Genomic DNA, 10,288 nt, shown 5'->3' on the forward strand with positions numbered 1-10,288 from the left:
AACTCGAAAAAGGACAAAGACAGCCTCCTAACAGTCATTACCCTCCACTCCCAAGATAAGTAAGTACTGTGGGCTTCTCTCCCAAAGGCACTCCAATTTTGTATATGCACAAGCAAAAAGAGTGCTTTTTTTTTTTTTTTTTTTTTTTTTTTGGCTAACATAGTTTTGTTTCGGCTCTGTAACCTCTCCACTCAGAGTGCAGCCACCAAGCCTCTTCCAGGAAGAACCCCCAAACCACTACTGAAAATGAGTTCCCAGATACAAAAGACGTCTGTGCCCTAGAGTTGAACCTGCAGTCACCAGCCAATTAGAAACTGTACAGTTTTCCTGGGAAGTAGGCTGGGTGGACTTCTAGCATGAGTCACAAAGCACAGATGCAATCCAGTTTCATTCCCCAGAAATCAGTTGTCTTTTTGTTGAGATCTTTTCAGGATCTCACGTCTTGGAAAGGGGCAAGAGGGAAGAGGGGAAGTGGGTCTTCCCATGAACTTCTTCGAGGAAGCAGCAGTGGAGAAGGGAGCAGGGAGGCGGCCTGCTCCCTTCCCTGTGATGAGGATCCCGCCATGTCTGAATATCACTGTGTAAGATGAATGACATTCTCTCACCTGGTTTTCATCACAGCCCTTTCAGGAACTCTGGGAGGTATTCAGGGCCGAACAAACAAAGAAACAGATTTCACGATGGCAAGCCTCACCCAAAGGTCTGAGAAGTGGGACAGCCCTCTGTGGCAAGGCCAGCTGACATCTCTTTATTCCTAAGGGGGTGCATCCTGACCCAGCCTCCTTCCCTGTGGGTCTGGGCAGGGGCGGCGGGATGGCGGGGGAGGAGGGGGAAGGTCACGTGTCATTTTCAGTCCTATGAACACACACTCAGATGTCCTCAGCCATAACTAAATAATCTCAAATAAATTTAAGAAAATGAATGCCGGAAGCAGTTTGCACCCCTAGCAGTTTATCCCTAGCCTGCACCCCAGTGCTTTTCCACCCACTACCCCTGAAATGGAAGATTCTGATTTGCAAAGGAGATGACAATTTGGGGCTGACTCCATCCGAGACAGGGCTGCCTTCTCCAAAATGAACCTCCTTCACCTGGAATCTAGTTCTCCCTAATTTTTCTGTTCAGAACTTTGCCGTTAAAAGGGGTGTTCTTTGACAAAGCTTCCTGGCAATGCCTCGCCCTGTCTGCAGCTGCCTACCTCTTAACCGGACAGCACTGCAGAGCCCTGTGATCCTTCTTTCAGGTCGCCTTCTCCCACAGCTACAGACAGGAGTGGAGACACAGAAGAGACTCATGAAAGAACTCTTAGAAGACCAAAGGCTTTTCGTTCTTTTGAATGAAGATGACACTTAGAAGTAGGGGGATGCAGTTTGAAAGAGGAGACAGGTGGGTGTACAGAAAGAAGATGAGCCGTTCCTTGGTCTCCCAGCTCCCGGTAGGAGCCTTGGATCTGAGATATTTGTGTGCTGAGAGCCCTTCTCCCTCTCAATCGTACTGTCTTTCATCTCCCCTTTCCCTTTCTTCTCTGCTCCCTGGCTTTCACTCTTCTCTCCCCCTGTGTGCAGGGAGATAACTGCCCATGGACAAGAGGTGGGAAAGTGAGGATGAGATTCATGTCTCCATGCAGAGGATGGCCAAGAGGAAAGGCCAGAGGGCAGCCAAGACCTCCTGGCCCTCTGACAGTGATCTTATTATATACATGCCATGGTTTTGAGACCCATTCACCAAAACGTCAATATATTTTCCCATCTTCAAATACTGACCTCCTAGCATCACAACGTAATGTTGGAATCAGAAGGTGCACTTTCTAGATTCCGTTTATCAAATCCCTCCACTCTCTGGATGAGAAGTCTGTGGTCTTGAGAAGAAAGGTGACTTGCAGAACGTGGCACACAGTTACACACAATTGTATTCCAGCAGCCCCTGCTTTCCAGCCCAGTGGTTAATGCGGTGCCCTCTCTTTCTTCTTCGGCTATTTCCCTATACTAGACCCAAAGCATGAAACTGGCCTCATTCTTGTTTTGCAGATGGAGAAATGAGCACAGGAAGACCTTCATCCCTTCTGTCCACTCTCTCCTAGGATGGAGTATTCGCTCTAAATATCTAAATCCTGCCCACTCTTCATTATAAATTGAAATCACTTTCTCTGAAATGTTCTGTAGTCTCCCATGTTGCCAGTGGTTGCTCCCTCCTTAGAATTTCACCCATTTCCACTAAAGGCTGCTTATGTCCTTCTCTTGTGATGACTAACTGCCTATAATGTGGATTAAGTACATTGGTCCATAGTATAGTACGGGTCTAAAAGATGCCAGCATCTCTGAGGATGGAGACTCAATGCCTGAGACTGTGATTAAATCTAACCCTAACTACTTCATTGTGTGAGCTTTTTAAAAATGTGTTTCTGTTCTCACAGATTTGGTTTGCAAAGTTTTTTGTTTTGTTGTGTGTGTGTGTGTGTGTGTGTGTGTGTGTGTGTGTGTGTGTGTGTGTGTGTTTTGGGGGGGGGGAAACACAACAAACCCTTCTTGGCTTTTGACGAAGATTAAGTGAGAAACACAGTGAAGGATTGGGAGGATGGTTTAGTCAGTAAAATAATTGTCTTGCAAGAACCAGGACCTGATTTGGATCCCCCAGAAAGTACTAAAAACATTAATAAAATATATGATATATAGAAATGGAAAAGGCTGGGTGTGGGGTTGTACACTTGCAACCCCCGTTGGCCAGACGGCCTAGCTTACCTGACAAGTCCCAGACCAACAAAAAACCAAAACAAAACAAAACCAAACAAACCAAAAATCCCAAGGTGGATTACACTTAAGAAACAACTGAAGTTGGTCTCTTATCTCTAAATCCATGCGCACATATACGCTTGTACACATGTATACACAGGAACATGCACATACACACACACACACACACACACACACACACACACACACACACGAAACACAACAAGTTAGACAAGAATCTAACCTTGGAGCACCATTATTTATTGAAGTCTGCTTGCCATGTATAACCCAATCCTAGTGAAACAACCTCTCAAGGGATCACCCTCAACAGGTGCACACCAAAGGCTGGTGGTAGGCTGGGTCAGCCCCAGGTACAGGTAGTAAGAAGCCGATTGTTCAGAAGTGATTTTTGTTTTGTTCTGTCTTGTTGAAATAGGACTTCATGCATCCCAGACTGGCTCTTAACAAGTTATGTAGCTCAGGATGACACTGAAACCTCTTGTGGGCTACAAGAATATATTATAGAGACTCAGCTGTATATTAAAGCTATACTTAGAAATTTCAAGGCATTTTTTTCTAGAGTAAGCCATCTATCATGGAATATTTGGAGTTATTCAGTTTTTAATATTTTAGCTATCTTCTGCTATGAAATTCTTGTGGGCCCATATACTACTAGACTGTATTGACAAACTGTGTGAGCTTCTCAGATGCTGATCCACTAGGTAACACTCCTCCACAGAGCCTAGGAGACAGGCCGACTGTACAGCTTTGCTTCTTGTGCAAATGAAGCTCAGACCATCCCTTGCCTTCAGGCCTAGTGGCATTGCAGAGTGACTGACTGGGAGCAATAGGACTTTTTGCATAACCAGGTGTAGTAAGGACTGGAGCAGAATTCCAGAGGCAGGCAGAGAGCCACAGGGCAAGAAAAAAAAGAACAAGGAGAGTTTCTGTAGATGGTGAGGCAGAATGACTCAGGCTGAGGAGTGAGGAGCAAGGAAAAGTTTCTTGTAGATTGTAGGTGAATCAGCTCAGGAGAGGAGAAGAGGAAGGAAAGATGGAAGACAAAGGAACAGGGGACGAAGATGAGATCGAAAGCATAAGGGCTTAGTTATTACTAGGGCAATGAGGGGACAGAAAAAGTAGATACGGAGAGGAACTGAGGCTCAGGATGGAACTGAAGCTGTATAGATAGAATTTTGTCATAGAGGAATAAAGTAAATGGACAAAGGACATGGTGTATGTAGATTCTTTTCCCTCAGATAACCCCATGCTGGATGCAGTGTCTTCCCCAGGACTCTGGGAGAAATCTTCTCTGGGCAGGGACTTGGGAAAATTCCATTAGAACCCTTCATATTCCTGTGTCCACATTGTAAGTGCCACATTACATTACAGGAGTGTGCCATTATGCCTAGCTTGAAGTGATCTGAAATGAGATGATGTTAATATTCTTTGTTATCTGACCATTTTATCTTTTCTCAGGATAAACTTATCTAAACATTTACCAAATACAATCAGAATTGTGAAATTTCTGCTGAAGGTATTTTAGTGGAAAATTTTAGTTGTAGAAACTTGGAACACTGGTAGACTAGACCCCAGAGGAAAACAAAGACATTGGGAGTGTTGTAATTTGGGAGAATCTATCGGGAAATGGGATTTTTTTTTTTTTTAATGAATCACTGCTGATCTTGGGCACACATGAATATTCAAATTCTTCTTGGAAAATTCCTATTTGTAAACCTGTTGCTTTATGTGAACGAAAATCTTAGAAATTAGATTGTTGAGCATTCTCCAATTGCCCACACACGAAAAAAAGCTTGATGTGAAAAAAAAGCTACCCTGTCCAAAAACTGAATATGCTAAAAAGTGCAATTTTGACAGTCAGTCAGTCAAAAAATATACCTATGTTAAGGCATAAACATAAAACCTACAATAAAAATAGTTTTGAAACAGGCCAATACTCAAGTGTGAGTTTTTCCCTTTAAAAACGTACTAACAAGAGACTGGGGAGAAAGCCGAGTCAGTAATGTACACACCATACAAGCGTTAGGACCCAAGTTCTTCCCCAGGACCCATATAAAACCAAGTGTGGAGGCACACATTTGTAATCTCAGCACTGGGAAAGCAGACAGAAGCATCCCTGGGACTCAATGGCCAACCAGTCTAATCATCAAGCCCCAGGTACCAGGGAGAAGCTGTCTCAGAAATCAAGATGGATAACTCCTGAAGAACAGTATTGGAGGTGGGCCTTTAACCTCTGCACACATGTACATGGATGTGCACCACACATATACAAACATATTAACACACACATACATATACTGCATACATACAAAATACACTAATAAGAAAGATTTGGTAGAACCGATTTATAATCGCTGCTCCCTGACAGTCTGAAGCAGGGGGATCATGACGAGTTCCAACCAGCCTCTGCTAGATAGGTAAATACTGTCTTAAAAACAATAAACAAACAAACAAAAATTAGTGAAAAATTAAAAACATTATTATAACTACTCTTTTTTTCCAATTTATTATATTTATTTTACTACTGTGATTTTTTTTTTTTTAATAAGGCAGTCAGTGGAACCAAACTATGGCTTTCTAGCCAATATTATTACTTCTTACAAGTTGCAACATTACTAAAAATAATTACACTGGACAGAGGAGAGGAGGTTATAAGCTAGCTGCTTTCCAAACAAAAGCTGGGTACTCCCCTGCTGTGGAGATCCATTCTTTGGCAAGACCTCCAACATCCCCACAGAATTTTGGAAACAGAGCTCAAATAAGGTGATGTCTCTGGCAAGGAGGTGTATGTATTACTTGGAGCTTCTTATTAAATTTCTGGTCCTTGTCCATTTTCCTAAGTGTGAAAGGAGAAAGATGTTTTCCATCCTCAGAACCTCCTGTCAGAGAGTGGAAGGTTTCTCCACACTGACACTATTGACAGGCCAGACAACTCATTAGGGGGAACTGCCTTGAGCATATGTTCAGCTACATCCCTGTGTTTACCTTCTAAATACCAGAAGTACTTCCTCCTTGACTGTGACAACAGAATTGCCCGCCAGAAATCACTCAGTTGAAAACCATGGTAAGAGACGGAGTTCCGGCATTGCTTTGCTGAAATGGTTCCCTTTTATGTTGTTGAACTTGGCCAATGCTGTTGAGCTCTCCCTCTTGTTCTTCTCCCCTGACCCCACACCTAGAAATCAAAAATAATACCATCTATTCTGATTTGATATAAAGTTCACAAGAGATAACACACACAGGGAAATGACTTGTACAGCTTCATAAAGTCATTATGATAGACAGGTCAAGAATCAGATGTAATGACTCAATTGGGGAGGGGGGCAAATGAATCTCTTCAATAGATGCAGAACTCAATTTCATCTTTATTTCAGTCCCTCAAACCTTAATTGTCCAATTAAAGGTGATTTCCTCTTTTCTAAATTAAAAGAGGCTCTTCCACTCAACACAATCCCTTTGGAGATCAATTCAAAGGACAAATGCTTATGATTTTTCTCTCCTCAGCATCTCTCTCGAGGTTGTATATTGGGGTCAGGTGTAACTTATCAGTCCTATGATGGTGAGTGGTAGAGTTTCAATCCACATGTTGGCCTCAGGTCTGTGCTAACCTCTGGGATATTTGAGACTGAGTTCATAGTGTTCATCTTGTTCTTTGGAGATTAATGTGTCTTCCCAGACCTGGCCTCTACGAGTGGGGTCTCTGCATCCTGAAGTCACCTTATTGATCACCTAGTCTGTTCTTGTCCTTCATGTCTTTCATCAACCAGAATCTGTGCATATTAGCATATAGGGCTTCAAGCCAACTTACCTGGACACCTTCCCGGCCCTCATCCTGCTGCCTTGGAGCTATCTTGGAGGATGAGTTGTGTGGACCAAGGACTCTCTTTAGGTCAGGTGTAAGTGATTTTTCTATTTCCTTATCTGTGTGGTCCTGCTCATCATCCTTTCTTCCTTCCCACTTGAAACAATCCAAGTTGTTCTGAACCTCCTCAGAACTACAACGACCACCACCACCACCCCTCTCCTGTGGAGTAAGGGATTCTTTTATCTTTTCATTTTGAAACAAGGTCTCACTGTGCAGCCCTGGATAGCCTTGAACTCATGATGCTCCTGCCTCCACCTCTCAAATGCTCAAGATACAGGCATGCCCCACTATGTTTTTTTCTCACTGCTCTAGTTTCCTTTCTGTTGTGGTGATAAAATTCTAACCAAAAGCAACTTAGGGGAGGAGAGGGTTTATTTGGCTTGTACTTTCAGGTCCCAGTCCACCACGGAGGGAAGTCAGAGCAGAACTCAAGCAGGAACTTGAAGCAGAAACCATGGGGATTCACTAGCCGGCTCACTTTCCAGTTAGCTTTTCTTATAGAGCCCAGGACAACATGCCTAGAGAGTGTTGCCGCCCTCAGTGGGCTGGGCTCTCCTACACCAATCAATAGTGAACGCAATCCTCCCCAGGCCAGTGTGGTCTGGATAGTGCCTCAGCTGAGACTCGTTTCTTAGGTGACTCTAGGCTATGTCAAATTGACACCTGTAATTAAGTAGGACACTCCTCCCTTAACAATTTATCTACTCGAACCTATGAAACATTGTTTTTTTTTTTTTTTTGCTCCTTCCAAGGGATAGCAGATTTATCGAAACATTGATGTCCATTTCAAAAACACTCACAGAGTTATGGTGAGGGTTCGTGGCCAGGTGTTGGGAAGAATTCTGTGAAAATGAAAAAGCATGTTCCAAATTATCTTCAGACTTCTGCCAGCTGTCCTCCCACATGGAAATAATCTGTTGCCCTTGAAGATCCAAACTCACCCTCAGAGAGACTGCGGTGCAAGCTTTGAAAACCCCCTTGCTTTTCCGAGTTGTCCTTTCTCTACCCTTCTTCCACTGTCCTCTGCCTTCGCTCTGGGCTGGTTTCCTGTGTGGATTGTCCCTGGAAAGAAGCCCTTGGGTGAGCAGAGGGCTTCTTTTCTGGGGAAGTCAGACCGATACAGCTGCGCTGGCAACCAGTGTTTCCAAGGAGGGTCGCCAAGCATGTGGGGCCTCTCCTGAGAGAGCTCAGACAACATTCCCTCATGGAAAAACCATTCAAGTATGTTTCTTCAGAACCACGAGAGAAGTCCAGGGCGGACTCGCGGACTCTTTACTAGCCACAGGAACCTCAAAAGTAACTGCCCATAGCTCTGTCAGCAGTTGTCCCTGGAAATTCAGATCCTTCAGCCTGTTCAGGGCCAACTCTGCATTCCTGGTGTCACCCCCAAACTTATGCTACATGCGTGTGACACACACATGAATGGGCACACCTCCCCTTGGACTTGATTTAGAAGTCTGGATTTGTATAATGGAACTTCCTGTGCTACACAGACTAAAATAACTCTGGAATTCCTTTTGGGGTAGATTTTAATTAGGAAAGACATAGCACTTAAATTATGCTTATTGCTTTCAGTTGCTCGTACAGATTGTGGATTAAGAAAAGACCACAAGAGTCATATGAACTATATTTTTTTTTTAATGGGATGGATCTGGTAGGGGAAAAAATTCTACTCCGTGCCAGAATCCTGGGTAATGGGCATCATGGTCATTATCTTACTTGGTCAAGAGGTGAGAGTTTGAGCAACTGGTCTAATTGGGAACCAAATGCTTTAGGAGCTATCAGGGAGCATGCCCTTAGCATTATTCAGGGACACCTCCCTGCAGCCACTATTCACCTGTTAGGGCGTCTGGCCATCACCAATAGAGATAGGATGGGGCCTATGTGTAACTAAATGAATTGTGAGTGTGACGGAGATATTCAGAGTGAATCGCATGAATAAGAAGTATGTGTGTGTGTGTGTGTGTGTGTGTGTGTGTGTGTGAACAAGGTCTGAGCCACAGACGTCGCTTTTGCTCCATTTGTAGTGTACAGTTCCACTTGCCAATGAATGGCTATCATTTTGCTGAGACTTAAAATTTGGTATTATATTTTTAAAGGTTCCTGGCTCCTGCCTTTCTTTCCTAAATCTTGATGAAAATTAATTTTCAGCCTACAACTATGATTTTACTCAAAAGCCTCAAGCCACCTGACTTTGTATTTTTGTGTGTGTGTGTGTATGTATGTGTGCATGTGTGCATGTGTGCACACGCATACGTGGAGGCCAGAGGGCAACACTGGCCATCTTCCTCAATTGCTCTCCACTTTCCTTTTTGAAATAGGGTCTCCCACTGACCACCTGGGGCTTGCTGAAGTAGCTGGATGGACTGGCCAGCTAGATGGAAGGTCCAAGAGATCTTCCAGCCTCAGCCTGCTGGGGCTGGAATTACAGGTGTGCGGCCCACACCCAGCTTTTAAATGGGTGCTTTTGAATTGAAATCTGGTCCTCACATTTGTGCCTCACATTTTGCCAGCTGGGCCATCTCCCCAGCCCCTGACTTTGCAGTTCTTTAACAGTCACATGACTCTAATTGCGGCAGCTGCCTAGTTTTTCCTAAGGGTCCTAGATGATTACTAAGCAGCCATTTTTCCGTTCTCTGTTTTTCTGCTAAAGAATTGTGGGGCCTCAGATGTATCACGTGTCTTTTACCATAACCATTGAACAAGTATTTATTCATCATCTCTTGCCAGCTAGTCTGTATTCTAGACGATGGCAGGGATGGAGCTGTGAATGGTAGTGAACATGGCAGGGAGGACAGGGAAGGGAATGAACAGGGTAGTTCCAGGTTATAATGAAAACTGTGAAGAGACTGAGAGAGAGTGGCACTAAAGGGCTGTGATGGTGGGGAGGGGGTAGACCATCAGGAGAGACGCTCAAAAAACCCAAAAGCTTTTAAAACTGAGACATGATTCATGAGGGGAAGAAACCATGCCTCCATCTGAAGAAAGAAGAGAGACGTACAGCAGCAAGTGCCAAGGCCTTGATGCAGGGAATGGACACCTCAGTGGGCCTGGTGGGATGTGGAGGGGTCCAGCACGGGCACATAGCACGTGGAAGAGCTTACAGGCCATGGTATGAAGCTCGGGTTGTATTCTAAAAGCGGTGAAAATATTTGGGAAGTTTTAACAGAGGGGAGGCTTGCTCTGGTTTACATTTGAAAATGATCCCTCTGGCTGCCATATGGCGAATGAATTAGAAAGAGGCTTGCACGCCAATTGAGTGGAAAAGTCCACAGTGGAAGAGATGGTCGCCTGGACTCTAGGTAGGGACATTATGGAAAAGCCTGGATCCCACGGGTAAGTAAGACCACAGGAAATAGTCAGTGCTTAAGCCCACTGAACCATCTGCTCCAGGCCTACTATATGGTAGTGCAAATATGCTTGAATCCGGGGCTGGAGAGGTGGCTCAGAGGTCAAGAACCCTGGCTGTTCTTCCAGAGGTCCTGAGTTCAATTCCCAGCAACCACATGGTGCCTCACAACCGTCTACAATGAGATCTGGTGCCCTCTTCTGGCCTGCAGGCTGAACACTCACTGTATACATAATAAATAAATGAATCTTTAAAAAAAAAAAATATGCTTGAATCTTCCACTCCCAAACGGTGCTTTCTGCTGGGTGACCTGGTCAACGGGGACTG

The 10,288-nt window shown here is 44.3% G+C and overlaps 1 long non-coding RNA gene across 1 annotated transcript; it reads right to left on the minus strand.

Annotated features, from left to right (window-relative positions):
• Positions 1-5,738: 5,738 nt before the first annotated feature.
• Positions 5,739-7,709, minus strand: LOC128123455 (uncharacterized). The gene is made up of 3 exons (XR_008222669.1): positions 7,554-7,709; positions 7,413-7,454; positions 5,739-5,922 (listed from the first exon to the last, which is right to left on the minus strand). It is a non-coding gene; the product is annotated as an uncharacterized LOC128123455 (long non-coding RNA).
• Positions 7,710-10,288: the final 2,579 nt, after the last annotated feature.

This window comes from Peromyscus californicus, unplaced genomic scaffold (assembly GCF_007827085.1).
Source record: "Peromyscus californicus insignis strain IS unplaced genomic scaffold, ASM782708v3 Scaffold_3__1_contigs__length_106647218, whole genome shotgun sequence".
Taxonomy (NCBI): Eukaryota; Metazoa; Chordata; class Mammalia; order Rodentia; family Cricetidae; genus Peromyscus; species Peromyscus californicus.